Raw genomic sequence first — 14,553 nt, 5'->3', positions numbered from 1 at the left:
GAATTGATTAATTCTGCCAAAAAAGTCATGTCTTAAATTTAGAAGGAGTTTGTTCTATTAACTAAACAGGTACAGTGTAAAAGAAAGTGGCTTGAAATAAGAACAGGTGTTTGACTTTCCTAGTAGACAAATAAAAATGAAGGGCTGAGTCCTGCACCTACAAAAGCCAAAGGCAAACTCCCATGTCCAGTTTATAGGAATGAGATTAACCATTGCACAGGTGTATTCTTCAATTAGAAATAATGATTAATATTTTCCCTTCCGAGGAAACACTATGTGGGCTAATGGACTGAGTCTGGGATTGAAAGCCGGGTCTCCATCTGTAAAGCAGATATAATACCTTACCTGAAAGGGATGGGGTCCATTAGTTAAAGCAGGGTTGGGCAATCTTTGGTACGCGGGCCGTCAGGGATATCCGCTGGCGGGCTGGGACAGTTTGTTTACCTGCCACATCCGCAGGTTTGGCTGATTGAAGCTCCCACTGGCCACAGGTTCACATCCCTTGGCCCGCACTGCTTCCCGCAGCCCCCATTGGCCGGGGACGGCAAACCGCGGCCAGTGGGAGTCACGATCGGCCGAACCTGTGGATGCTGCAGGTAAACAAACCACCCTGGCCAGCCAGCGGCTTTCCCTGACGGCCTGCATGCTAAAGGTTGCTGATCCCTGAGTTAATGCTTGTACCGCACTTTCAAAATATGGAGCCAGATTTGACTCTATAATTTGTCCCCTTTTTGCTGCTTTGGTACATGGGAGAATCCCTAGGTAGCAGAGTCAGCGTAGCAGCTGTTTCCTACCATCCCCTCCTCAGCATAGGGGATGTGGCTGGGGAAAAGGGGGGTCTAGCTAGAGTGCCATTGCCTTCTGTTAATTCCTGGCTCCTGGAATAACAATTTGGAGCTGGTGGCAACCATAGGCTAGAACAATCCTGAGATTGCTCTGAATCATGCTGGGAGCCAAACCAACCCCAGGCTGGCCTCAGAATGTGGGGGGTGGGGTGGGGTGGGGTGGAGAGATAGTGTGAAGCCAGCATTTTCCCCTCTGAGTCATGCACTGAAGCAGCTCAGCCAGACCCAAGAGTCAGGGCCATGCAGTGCTAAGTATTATTAGAGAACAAAACTTTTTTTTTCAGTATCATCTTTATTGAAAACATGGTACATCTCATTATCATTAGCTCAACCAAAAATATTTTCTTCATGACACATTCCAAGGGCAGCTGTTCTGGCAATAAAAGTAGAGAAGAATGCAAGTGTTGTCTGTGTCCTGCAAGCCCCCTGCAGGATGAAGATAATGCATCTTGGTTTCCTCCAAAAACAGACATGCTAAATGAGTAGGGTGACCAGACAGCAAGTGTGAAAAATCGGGACAGGAGGTGGGGGATAATAGGTGCATATATAAAAAAAAGCTCCAAATATCGTGAAAGTCCCTATAAAATCAGGACATCTGGTCACCCTATAAAGGAGACAAGCAGTAAATGCTGCCAGTAACTCTGGGACTCTTATGTCTTAAAGCAGGCTTCTCTCCAAAAGACCGTGGCAGAGAGGGAGAGCTGGTGCCTAGTCTCCAGCTGCAGAACAGGAGTCCACTCTCACTGAAGTCAACAGGGGAGGTTTTTTAGCCTGTGTTACATCATGAGAGGTCAGAGTAGAATCGGATGATCATACTCGGATGATCTTTGACCTAAAACCTGTATATCCATGAATGGGAGTTACCTTTATCCTGCTGTGAGAGAATTTGGCCCCAGTTGTTGAAGGAAAATTCTTGTGTCTAATACATGGAAGAAATTGTTAAAGAATGGTGAGTCTTTATGACCATATAATCCTAGTTATTCTCCCGCTGTCAACTAAAGCCGAAGGTATCTGTTAAATAAGTGTCACTGGTGTAAACTAAGTATTTCTGGTTGAGTGAAGTTGGAAGCTTACCTGACCAGCACAGTCTGCGTTAGAACATCAAAGTCTGTGGGAGGTCTTGGTTCAGAACCAACTCTAGTTTTAATTGTGCCTTCTGTGTTTCTCAAATTTCAGAAATGTTTGGTAATGAGACTATGGTGACATATTCTTTTTTTCTTTCCTCTTTCCCATCTCTATTTCCGACATGCACACTTCTCAAACAAGTACAGTGTATATTATTCCTGGCAAGATTTTTGAGAAGCAGCACCATAGTAATTAAACAAGAAAGACCCATGCCACTGTTTGTTTGTTTTTTTGGCGCTTAAATTGTCCCTAAATCTACGCTTCATAGATTGTTAGCAAGATAGTGAGATTGGAATAGACCTAACAACCTCTGAATCTTAGAATTAGGGACAATTTTTTAAAAGATCAGTTTTTATGATAAAATATAGTAATTTAGTAACAAGTTGCTAAAGATAAAACAGCACTAACTTAAAAGTGATAGCATCTGCACACTTGGAAAAAAATGGAAGAATTCACAACCTGTTTCAGCAGGCAATACCTGAAAAAAGGTGTAGTGATTGGAAGCATTTTTTGTAAGGACTGATGAGTGTTAGAAGTTTATGCTTGTGATGCACCATCAACATGGCTATTTGTTTGTCATGGCCAAAAATGTGAAAAGACATCATTTCAGTTCTGACCGAAAGGTCACAGCACATGATATTTTAATTAATATTAAGTTGTTCATCATGGGAAAATGAGAAAATATAGTTTTAATCTTACAATAAAAATTGCTTAATAATCTTTAACTAATAGCTTAAAACTGATATCCGCTGTTTCTTTCACACAACTTCTAATTTTAGCCACTCTCTGTTTATACCTAAAGGATGAAATTCACCCTTGTGCCAAAGGAGCAGAACCAGGCCTATGTGCCACGTAAGCTGTATTTTGAGGGTGTGGAAAAGTCTACGCAAGGCAAGTCCACCCCCTTTGTGGCTGGGCAGGGTGCGGTGGCTCTCCTCCTCCTTTAGCACCCTCTGCTGAGAGCCCCGCTGGCCCCACTGTGGTTTGCCACTTCCTGAGGCTCAGCCCTCCAGCCAAGTCAGTTTTAGTCCTGCCCCTTCCACAGAAGCCCGAATCCAGTACGACAATGGTCTGGCATAGGGTTACCAACCTTCTAATGGCACAAAACCGAACACCCTTGTCCCGCCTCAAGGCCCCATCCCTTCCTAGAGGCCCCACCACCTCTCACTCCATCCCCACCCCCTTTGTTACTCGCTCTCCCCCACCCTCACTCACTTGCTCATCTTAACCGGCCTGGGGCAGGAGGGGGTTCTGGCTCCGGCATGTGGCCAGAAATGAGGGGTTCAGGGTGCAGGAGGGGGCTCTGAGCTGGGGCAGGGGGTTGGGGTGCAGGAGGGGGATGAGGGCTCCGACGGGGTGTGTGGGCTCTGGGGTGGAGCCAGGGATGAGGGGTTGAGGATGCAGGAGGGGACTCCCAGAGTCCTGAGCGACAGAATTACTCTGACATAAGCACAGGTGTGGACAGCGCTAAGTTGGCAGGAGAGCTTCTCCCATCGACATTGCTACCGCTCCTTGCATGGGCCGGAGTAGTTAAACTGATGGGAGAGCTCTTTCCTGTTGGCTTAGAGTGGTACGTTAGAGAGCTTACAGCTGCGCCACTGTAAACTCTCTAGTGTAGCTGTAGCCTTAGGTACATGCCCCCAGAAGTGTCTCTGGCCTGGTGCAGCTCCAATTATGCTACCCACTGCTGTCTCCTGATGGCACAATCTGGCCCACAGAAAATAGAATGGAATGTTAAAGGCAACACGCCTGATTTTGCTCTCACCAGTTTTACAGCAGTGTAACTCCACTGATATAAGGGGAGTTACCTCCCATTTACACCAAAAAGGGCTCATTGGAGCAGTCACAACTTTGTATCTTATTAACCCTTTTGGTTATGGTGCTATCATAGAGATTTGGGTTCCTTTTCACTGTGATTGAGCTTCCAAGATGATATTACCAAATAGCCGAGATAGGGGAGCTAGTTAATATCTTTCCTTCTCTTTGCATATTATTCCAGAGCCAGGGTTCTTAAAGGAGGTTTGTTATTTCACTAGCATGACCATTTGAGCTTGAGATGTGCCATGTTTACCAGCTATTTGGGAAACATGATAGCCCGAATTATCCTCATTTATACTGGTGTGGTCCCATCCAAGTCAATGGCGGGGCCTGGGTAACTAAAAGGAGAATTTGGCCAAAACCCACTTGTATAATGCAATCAGCTAGCACGGACCCCTGCACCTATGGAGCATCTCATTGCCTTCAGGGGCATGTGCGCAGGGTGTCCAATGATTGACATTAAGGCTCGGGTCCTGGGGAGTGATCTGCTAGCACTGTTTTACCTTGCCATCCAAGCATCCAGCTCAGCTGGTCTTGGCTCAGGGCTTGAGTGGGGAGGTAAAGGTGGTTTTAAGCCACCATTAGGCTTCCCCTCCCACCCAGGCTATGTCTGCCTGTAATTGCCTCCAAGGGCTACTCACCAGAGGGGTAGCACTCCAGCCGTGTCCCTGCTATGCCATCCTCACTGGAGGCTACAGGGCGTGTGGTGGAGAATCAGACACGCTGGGTCTATGCTACTGAGAGGATTCCCCTATGTAAGAGCAATCCTCAGCTGGCAGATCAGGCCAGCGTTCTTTCTGTTTTGTGGGGCCATAGCGAGGTAAAGCAGATTTCACAAGGGCCAGGATCTGGCCCTGAGTGTTTACTCCGAGGAAAACATTTTGAGGAAAAATAGGACATGTTAAAATTAAGTGTCTTTTGAGCTGACTTATTTGCTACATATAATAAGGCTATGAATAACATTTCATTAAATGTATGTTTCTGCCAACATAACAAGCCCTTACCTGCAATTGTGTGTGAAGCACAAATAACCTTAAGGCATCATACTTGAAGGAGAAATTCCAGTCCCTTGCATAAGGTATTAACATTTTTAGTGTCCATTTAAGACAGCTGATGCACTATTAACAATGTAGGTACTGGTTGGCTTGATTTATAATCAATAAGAGGCAGTCGGGAAGACTTCAGCTTTCATTTTATGACTTTTAAATGTGCATCCTTTGTTGAAATCTGTTGGCATAAGAGAAGACTTTGGGAAGTCAGCTGGAAAAGCAGGATTTCATCATTAGTCAGTTGGAAAGTTCTGGGCAAAGAGATGTATCTTGCAGTTCTTCCTAAGCAGGGCCAGGTCTGTGTTTCAGCATATTTCTGGAGTCAGCAAATGTCAAAGATACTGGGCAGCTAGCAAAAATGTAAGCCCTCCAATAGCCCTGAGCTCCACCTTTAGGACAGTGAGTCCCAGAGTTCCTGATAAGGATAGGTTTTATGGGAGATCAGAAATGGCAAAGCAGTTCTTAGGGTAGTCTGGGCTTGGGTGAGATCTTCACATGGCTGCCTCGTCCGGCTCTGGCTACATGAAATGACAGCACAAAAAGTGAGAGCTCCCTAGCTGGGGTTCCCTTGGCACAGGGTAGTTCTTTGCGGGGTACAGCTGGCCTGTGCCCTTCCTGCCCCCACACCCCACAGCCCCTAGTGTAGGGAGGTGTTGGGGCAGTGAGGGATGGGGAAGGGGCGTGGCTGGAGCAAACTGTGCTCCAGAAACCACCAACTGGGCGGCAGCCCCCTGAGCACTGTTACTAGCCAGCATATTTTACGCTACGTCTACATGGCTGTGGTGATGTGCGATTCCTGGCTCGTGTAGACAGACGCATGCTACCTCTGTTTGAGCGAACATGCTAAAAATAGCCATGTGGCGGCGGCAGCATGGGCAGCAGCTTAGGCTAGCTGTCCGAGTACAAAGCCACCGGACCCTGGGTACGTACACTGGCGGCTAGCAAGCACAAGCATCCTACCTCAGGCAGAGCTAGCATGTCACGCTTGGGGGGTCACGCTTCCCAGCTGCTGTGTAGACATACCCGAAGGATGCAGGGCTGGCGTAGAAGTGGTCCAAGGCTAAGAGAGCTGCAACCAGCTCCTTTGCTGCCCCCCACCTCCACCACTTGTCTTTAATCTCAGCTGAGACTCTGACCCTTTCTGCTGAGCGACTGGTACTTGAATTTCAGCCAGCCATTCACAGGCAGCCAGTTCAAAGCACAGGGGTGAGGCGCTCCCATTGGGTCACCTTATTCAGAAAGTAGGAGGCTGTGTTCTGAACTTGCTGGCATTTCCAAATGGCTTTCAGAGTCAGTCCGCGCTGTGCTTGTACTGGGTAGGCCCACAGGTGTGAGGGAGGAATGAAGCGATAGAGAATGGCTGTCCCCATTGCCTGGCCCTCTCCTGTCCCTTCTGGCTCTTGAACCCCATAGAGAGGCTTCTGTGGGATTGGGGTGTAAAAATGGAAGCGTATTGTAGAGGTATCGTGTCTTTCTGCCCCCAGCTGGATCCACAGGCTGCTGGAAGCACAAGGGAAGCAGGCCTATATTTGTGAATGCATTCATTCCTGAAATCAGGCTTCATTTCAGACTTACGGTATATATCTAGTTAGGGGAAATCACGTATTAGTACAGTCACAGTGTAGTGGGTTTATTAAAAAATACGTTAATACTTAACATGCAAAGAAGAGTGATGCTTTTTTTTCCAGTACATATTTGTAGCAAAGTTCTCACCAAAAAGAGAGCTGGAGCAATAATGTCTGACCATGACAACAGTATAACAGTGACCAACAGCGAGAGGAGCAGTGCTGAAGTTCAGCGAAACAAAATTTACTTGGCAAGAACAAGAGGACTGAGGCTTTTCAGGAATCCTTGCAAATGCTAATAAGGTCTCTTGAACTATGTTTGCTTTTTTTTTTTTTTTAAATCTGGGAAATCTTTCTCCTTAATATTGGACACATATATTTAATTATTTAAAAATAAAATCCAAGATTGCAGTGGACCGGGCCCATTTAAATTAGACTACAGTTTGCATCAGTTTTAGAAAAATCGCACCGTACTTTTACCTAGGTGAGCTTTCCATTCTGGGGAGCAGACACTAAAAATCAGTGTCTCTATTTGCATTTTTGAACTATACTACCATGGAGATGGGGGCACCTCATTTGCATCCATTTTTCTCAGTGTTGTGTGAATGTGAATGAAATACATTTGCAATGTGTAAATAGTTGACTCAAAGCACCAGCTCTGTTCGCATGAATAGGTCTTTTAAGCTTCTCTGCCCTTTCTGCCCCATGGTTGCATAGATAAATAAAGAAAAGGCCTTATTATTTTTGTGGTGCCTTAATTTAAAGATCTTTGCTAAACCAACTATAAACTAAGCCTTCCCACATGTACCCTGTCACTTTCTGCTCCTTAAATCGCTTGGCACAAATTGTATAAATAACCCGGTGAAAGGACACTATTTTGAGGGTGTGTTAAAACGAGACATGCTGTTATGTCCCAACAACAGCAGGGTCTTTCCCAGACATAAAACATGAAGTCTCACAGCTGATGGGCTACAGCCCCCTTACTGGTATAATTAGGATGGATGGAGCTTTTATCCTGTGATTTATTTTCTTTTTCAGAAGCATAAATCCCACAAAAAAGGGAAGATAATCTGCGAAGAATTCCCACAGAAAAGCACTTTAAAATCTTGCTGTTTTGAAAATGTTCAATGGGGACACAATTATTTGTGGAGCAACAAAACAGAACAAAAAAAAACCCAACCGAACCCCCTCCCCCCATTTCAACTATTCCATCCCAATAAGCTGCGCTTCTTCTCTTGACTCTCATTTAGGACTAGTAATTCCTATACAGTGGAACCTGCTTATAGTAAATTTTGGGGGGAAATTCCATGTGTAATGAAGAGGAGTCAAAGTCACCAACGTTTTCTGTGCATTGCTATGTGCAGTTCTGATTTATAATTAATTTCTATGTATAAAGCAAAATTCTGCTCTTAATTACAACAATTGGACAACCCTCATTAACTTGAATGAAGTTGAATGGGTGTAATGAAAATTGCATGTTGCCAGTATTGGAGACATATAGTGGTCCCTTTCAGTCTTACATTTCTGTGATTCTAGAACCAGTTTCTGAAGATAAGTAAGCTCTGGGGGTAAATTCTCCATTGGTTTAAATGGGTAAAACACCACTGATGTCAATGGAGCTGCACCCATTTGCAGAAATAGAGAACGTAGCAAATAGATGTATTTAAAAAAACCCTACTAGTCAAGAGTTTGCAAATGTTTCTTTCAAACATGGACCTTGCTTCCATGATTCATGCCTTTGTCACCTTTAGGCCTACAGCATATGCTCTCCTGGGACTACTTCTTAGCTCTATCTAGAAGCTGAAGCTACTGCAGAATGTGATGCTCTATTTAAGTGAAGTGCCGGCTTCTAGCTAAGCGTTTGAAGTGTTGATTGTGACCTCAAAAGTTCTAAATGGCTTCCACCCTGCCTGCTTGAGAGAGCCTACCTCTTACCCTGTGTGACATCAGTGTGACTGTGAGTGGCATGGTTTTAGCTGGAGTGCCTGTGGTTTACAGCAAGGAAGCTGCTGACAGGGTTTTCTCCCTTTCTCTAGGCATGCTGAAAAGCTCATCTTTTAGGCAGGATTTTGGGAATCACTGAGGCACATGGGTGGGTAGGGGATTCTAGGGCTACTGGCGTATGGGGATTTTTTGTTCCCTTCTGTGTAGAAAGAAACAGAGCATCTAGCCGGGTGGGTTCTGTTGCTGGTTTTCTATATTATTAAAATGGTTTTCTGCTGCATCTTATTGTCATGGATTGTATTTCTAATATTTTGTTATGGCCATTAGAGTCTGGGATAAGGCTTTTTTGTATATTTTAAATTGAAATAAATAAAATAACATTCTCCTTCAGTGATAAATGCCTGTTTTTTTAAAGGCATTTAGAAAGGATTCATAGGCACTGATTTAAAATCTTAAAAGTAGAGGCTATTTTACTTTGCTGTTCTTGTCCCATATATTTAAATTGCTGGTGAGAGGAGATATTTCAGAGATTCAGGTGTTCATTGGGTCAAAGATACTGGTACTTTTCCAAGTGCGTTGTTACTTTTTCACTGTCAGAAGTGAGTTACAGTCCATATTGAAGGCAAGCTGCTATTCTGGGAAGTGTCCGGAATTGTGAAATAAGTCTAATCTGTCTGACTGTGGTCCTTACATGCCCTGTAAAGCATTGTGATTCCTGTAGGCCCGTGTTTTGGAGATGAGAATTAAGGCCTGCTGTCCATTTACAGTGGAACTGAATGGCCCATGTATAGGGCTAAATTCTGTCACCCTTTTTGAGCAAACCTCCCTTTGAAGAATCTTTAACTTGCAGCCTAGTAAGACCACAGCCCAAGGTGTATTGCTGCAGGCCAGGAAAGTACACAGGAACCACATGGCTATTTCTGCCTTTGAGGTCATGATTTCATTTTGTAGCTACCAAATGTAATCATTGTGACAAAGTTCCTCCTCTGCCTTGGTGGGTCCTGCGCCTATTGGTGGATTTGCTTGCCTCATTGATTCCTGGCAGCCCTCAGTTTGGCCACTTTTGGCCAGTGGCTCAAACCTGCTGTTCACTCAGCTAACCTCATCACTGGCCAGCATGGGGAAAAGGAGGAGAATAATCCCCACAGTCTCTGCTGGCTCCCTCTGGTGGGACCCACAGTCCAGGTCAACTCCTCTTATATCAAATAGGGAGTTGGGGGTTGAGGGGAACCCGGGCCCACCCTCTACTCCGGGTTCTGGCCCAGGGGCCATGTGGATAGCAGCTGTCTACACCATCTCCTGTATCAGTTGCGTGACAGCTACAACTCCCTGGGGTACTTCCCCAGGGCCTCCTCCCAACATCTTCTTTATCCTCACCACAGGACCTTCCTCCTGATATCTGTTAACGCTTGTACTTCTCAGTCCTCCAGCAGTACACCTTCCCACTCTCAGCTTCTTGTGCACCTCTTGCTCCCAGCTCCTCACACGCACCTCACTAACTGAGGTGAGGTCCTGACTCTGCTTAGCTTGTGAGGCCTATCACAGTTCCAAGTGATATTGTTGCACAGCAATGCTTCACACCATTTTGTTTAGATACAGTTGAAATGGGTTTCTGAGACTCCTAAAGCATAACAATCTTTTTGTTTTGTTTGGGTTTGGGCTTAGGCTTATTGTGAGTCTATTCAGGTAGAGATTTCCCACAGGAATTCACTGAGTGGCCCAATAAGCAGATTCAATTAAAAGAGGGGGAGAAGCAACTCTTTGCCTTAGTTAACTTTTTGCCATGAAGTGAGCCAGTTTATGCCAGACTTCAGGCACATTCAATTTTGGTGGTTGTTATAAAGCAAGAGCACTCGAGGAGGAAGCACCACCAGCACAATGCACTCCTCTGCTGTAACACATAAGCAGTTAAAACAGAGGTCATGGTGCCTATGATAATCACACTGAAATCCTTCCTGACCTCAGTCTTCAAAGCAAAGTGATTTTCATTTTGGCGCATGTGGAATTTTTTCCTCAAGGTTGAACTCAGACACTTTCAATGTGCTTCGTCCCCCACAGATGTTGCCTGTGGATATGTAATCAGTGCTCTGCAGAGAGAACACCTGTGCCTGCATGTTGAGCCAAACCATTTGGGAATGCTTATTATTGTACAATGATTGCGATTGGCTTGTTTAGATTCAAGTCTCTTCATCAACAGGCAACTTTAATAATGTTAAATGTGAGTTAAAATAGCCAAAGTTAAATCTGTTTCTATGCTACTCTCTCACATCAGATTGCAAACGTCCAACACCACCCTGAAGGAAGACTTTGATTTCCTGGTTCACCAAGGTCTCAGGATAATGGTATGCAGATGAAATTAAAAAACGTGAAATGACCACACCAGAATTGATGCTAACATTTCCCAGGAAAGAGAGAAATACAAAAGTTTCTGAATCTGCTCACAAATTCCGAGAGACATGAGGGAAGGAAGGAGTGTATTTTCTGGGTGGCACGGAAAGTAATTTACATTGGCAAAATGTATAGGGTCCTTTTTCACTAGTTTGGTTAAAGATGGAGAACTAATGTGAGTAGTCAGTGTATGAGAACTGGTGACCGAAGATTTCAAAGGATGTGCCTACAGTTAGGCACCAATGGGCAGATTTTCAAAGGTATTTGGGCACCTAAAGATGCAGATAGGCACCTAGTAGGATTTTCAAACATACCTAATGGAGGTTAGACACCTGACTCTCATTGAAGTCAATGGGAGTTGGGCACCTAAGCAGGTCAGGAGCTTTTGAAAAGCCCACTAAGCACCTATCTGCATCTTTAGGCACCGATGTACCTTTGAAAATTGGTCCCTTAGGGCCAGGGCCGGCTCTAGACCCCAGCGCGCCAAGCGCGCGCTTGGGGCGGCATGTCGGCAGGAGGGCGGCAGGCGGCTCCGGTGGACCTCCCGCATGCCTGCGGAGGGTCTGGTCTGGTCCCGCGGCTCGGATGGAGCAGCCGCAGGCGTGTCTGCGGGAGGTCCACCCGAGCCACGAGACCAGCGGACCCTCCGCAGGCACGTCTGCAGGAGGTCCACCGGAGCCGCGGGACTGGCGACCACCAGAGCGCCCCCTGCGGCATGCCGCCCTGCTTGGGGCGGCGCAATTGCTAGAGCCGCCCCTGCTTAGGGCCACAGCCTGCAAGATGCTGAGTGCTTCCAAAGAGTGCTGCCTGCCATCAGCTCTCATTAGCTTTAACAGGAGCTAAGCATGCTCCCTCTGAAGTCCTCAGTATCTGCAGAACTGTGGCCTTAAACCCACTTCCAGATAACTAAATATGTGTCGAGATTTATAGACTTGCTGAGCCTCAGTAGCTCCCCTTCATTTCAGCACCTCTGACAACTAGGGCACTTAGGTAAGCCCCTCCCTTTTGACCTGTCTCTTTGGTATTACATCACTACAATAAAATTCAGTTTTGACCTTTTTGTTCCCAACAAGCTATTTGCTTAAAGGGAAAATGTTCTCCTTTAAATAGCAGTAATTAATATGGGTGTCCTAAAGGCTAATATGGGTGCAGTGAATTCTTTCCCTTGTTCTTTATTGTTTGTTTCACCTGCTGTGTAGTTTGGTGGCCGGAGAACTACATAGTTCTAGTAGCAGATTGGTAACTGCATACTTTAAAATACTGATTTGTATTGGTTTGGTTGGTCAGAAAGGGGAAAAACAACCAGGAGGTGATAAAAACGTCAAGGTTATAAACTTCACGGAAGCTTTCCGACAAACAGGGAATTTTTATTAATTCTTTAAATGCAAATAGCAGGGCAATTTATGCACGTTCCATACCTCCTGCAGAGTGCCTGGTAGAAACTTACAATTAGCCCTCCAGAACCATAGCATGGTCCAGAGCACAAGGAGCTCAATTCTGCTCTCAGCTACCTGGATGCACGTCCAGATGAACTCCATCAAAGCTATTATAATTATTAGAACTACTCCAGATTCACTCCCATGTAAGTGAGAACAGAAACGGGATCTGGCTGCTTCCTGCCTCCAGACAGTTTGGGTTTGTGTATGGTGAGAAAATGCTTCCAACTCTTGCACTGCAAACTTTCAAGATGCTACATTGGACACATAAAATGCTTTGACGATTTGGAACTGGAATCAATGGGAGTTACAGCAGCTCAACACATCTCAGGATCAGGTGCTGAATGTTTAAACTGCTCAATACAAACTTCTTCTAGGTTATTATGTCACAGCACTGGAAAGATATTTTTTCCTAAATGTGCGCATAGTGATAATATGGGCATTGTTAATATACTTACCTCTACTATTAACACCGAGATTGCTTAAAATGGTATAGGTTAATACAGTGGTTCTTAACCTCTTCCATATCAGGATCCCCTCCCTTCTACCTGGGACCTACCTCCTGTTTAGCTATAACCTTCTGGAAGTCATGGGCCCCAGGCTGAGAACCTCACGGCTAACATTGTTACCTGGAATTGTACCCAGAAATGAAACTGGAAGCCACAGGTCATAGGTGTAACGTGCTCACAACAGGAAATGCTCCATTACAAATGGGCAGCTGCATTTTGCTCCAGCTGAGGTTTCTGATGGTCTTAAGATTAGCCCCATGTAGAGCACATGTCAGTAATCCAGACCTGAGGTGACTTTTGTGTGGACCACTTTAGGAAGGTCAGCATCAGAGGGAAAAGGTCGTACCATTCTGGTCAAGCATCAGTGATATAAACGTGTCTTTCTCACAAGCTGCTACCATAACATCCGGAAGTTGCTGAAGCTCCAAGAGGACTCCCAGCTTTTGGACCTAAGTAACTAAAGTCAGGCTGAGGGTTTTATTGACTGTTTAATTGTTTTGTTTGTGGCGTCAGTTTACGTACTTCTGAGTAATCAGTCTTTTTTCGCTGCATAATATATGGGACAAAGTCAGAGTGGCTTTTACTGCATGCCTCTTACATTTTACAAAAATATTTTGTTTGCCAATACTTAGCACAATGGCCTACTGTTGTAATTTGTTCCCAGTGCTTAATAAAGTAATCATTGTTATAAGAGAACACCAAAGAAAAAATAACATTAAGGGACATTAGATATGTCAAAAAATAACATCTATGGTTTTTTCATAGATGAGACAAGGTCAGATTAATCAACTGAATTCCTGGGACGCACATAGTGTGATTTGGAATACGATGGAAAACAATGTAACCTACGGGAATGTGCAGCAACACAGCAATATGCTAATTAGAAAACACACAAATGGTGTATTGTCTGGGTATTAATACTTGAAGGTCATTTCTTGGTTTATGATGGGTAACAGAATTGATTAAGGTGGATTCCTTGGCAGGAATCTTTGTCCTATGAATTATGTTAAGTTTAAGCTAATTGACCAATTCATTTCCCTGACTTGAACAAAAGGAATGGTCTTTAATACACCTTTATTGCCATTATTATTGTGGTGTTTACCCAAGAGGTGCTGAGGAGAGGAGTGGACCTGAGGTCAATGCTCAGCTGCCTGATGGTCATGAGAATAAAATCACTGAGCCACAGCTAGTAGGATCCAGCGTGTCTCTGTTTTTAGGATTTAATACATGACTGTGCACAAACAATGGACCAGCCTTCACATTTTTAGAGGCATCTATACAGATAGGAAGATTGTCATTCACCCCTTTTATAGGAGGGGGAAAAAAAAACCCAAAGCAAGAGAAGAAATAGGGAAGGAAAAATAACAGAATCCATCCTGGACTGTGCTTTGGCCAATGCTTTACAGATCTTTGAGCCTGATCCAAAGCCCACTGAAATCAATGGAACGACTCCCCTTGCTGTCAATAGACTTTGGATCTGGCCCTCAATTACCTGTTCAGCACTTAGCTACTAGGCTGCTAGGTACTATTGAAAAATGTAAGGCTTATGGAGCAGAAAGGGCTTGAAAAAATATATAATCTGTTGGAATGGGTAGGAGATCAGAGAGGAAGGATGGTCTTATGTTTAGGGCACTGGAGTGAGAGTTGCGGGGGTCCTACTCTTCCCACTGACTTCCTGAGTCACCTTTGACAAATCACATAAGCTCTCTGTGCCATTTCTCCCACCTTGTGTATTTAGATCAGACCTTCTTTGGGGAATGGACTGTCTGTTACTATGTGATGGAATAGCACCTAGCACAACAGAGCAGCAATCTTAGCTGGGCCGCTAGACTCTACTGTCAGACAAATAATAATGAGGCTGTTGCATCAGCATA

This window comes from Mauremys reevesii, linkage group 1, assembly GCF_016161935.1.
Source record: "Mauremys reevesii isolate NIE-2019 linkage group 1, ASM1616193v1, whole genome shotgun sequence".
Taxonomy (NCBI): Eukaryota; Metazoa; Chordata; order Testudines; family Geoemydidae; genus Mauremys; species Mauremys reevesii.
This window is presented reverse-complemented; position numbering follows the sequence as displayed.